The sequence below is a fragment of the Rhea americana genome, unplaced genomic scaffold (assembly GCF_003343005.1).
Source record: "Rhea americana isolate MKP2758 unplaced genomic scaffold, rheAme1 scaffold_687, whole genome shotgun sequence".
Taxonomy (NCBI): Eukaryota; Metazoa; Chordata; class Aves; order Rheiformes; family Rheidae; genus Rhea; species Rhea americana.
In genome coordinates, this window is record NW_028186853.1 from 1 (window position 1) to 1,197 (window position 1,197).

Consider the following 1,197-nt stretch of genomic DNA (forward strand, 5'->3'; position numbering starts at 1 on the left):
GGGGGGGGGGGTTAGTTGTAGGATACTAACGGCTCGTGCAGCCCCCAGGCGAGGGCGGAGGTTTCCTGTGTATTTTTTTTTCTTTTGTTTGTTTTTTTTTAATATATGATGTAAAATGTGGTATTTTTCATAAAAGCATTAAAAGCGTTTGGGGCTGGGGGGGGTTGGTCTTGGATGGAGCCGTCGTCTCGGGGCGCCCAGAGCTCTCGGCGTCCTTGGGGGGTGCTGGTTTTAGGGAGCTACCCCCCCTCCCGCTGCCGGCCCCGTGCCGTCACTCGGGCCCGGCGCCTGTACGGCCGACTGACGCCTGTGTGACAGCAGGGAGGTTGGACAACCCAAGACCCACGTGGGTGGCGTCACACCAGCCATCACCCATCCATCAGTGGTGTCACACCAGCTCCCTTGCGCCTGTGTCACATCACCATGGCCATCGTGTGTCCATCGGTGGTGTCACACCAGCTCACTCACACCTACATGACGTGGTGGTGGCCATCACATGTCCATCAGTGGTGTTGGATGACCCAAGACCCACCTCCATGACATCATACCAACCATCACGCCTCCATCGGTGATCTCACACCAGCTGACTCACACCTATGGACATCATGGTGGCCTTCACATGTCCATCAGTGATGTTGGATGACCCAAGACCCACCTCCATGACATCGCACCAGCCATCACAACTCCATCGGTGATGTCACGCCAGCTGACTCACACCTATGGACATCATGGTGGCCTTCACATGTCCATCAGTGACATTGGATGACCCAAGACCCACCTCCATGACATCACACCAGCCATCACACCTCCATCGGTGATGTCACGCCAGCTGACTCACACCTATGGACATCATGGTGGCCTTCACATGTCCGTCAGTGATGCTGGATCATCCAAGACCCTCATGTGTGATATCACACGTCCATCGGTGATGTCACACCAGTGTAACCTCATGGTGGCTATCACATGTCCATCAATGACGTCACACCAGCTGACTCACACGTATACGACATCACGGCGGCCATCACACGTCCATCAGTGTTGCTGGATGACCCAGGATCCACCCGTGCGCCATCGTGGCGGCCCTCGCACGTCCCTCAGGAGCGTCACACTAGCCAGTTCACGCCCGCACGACATCGCGGCGGCCGTCGCGCGCCCGCCAGCGGTGCCACGCCGCCTGCCTCGCAGCCGCGGGACGGC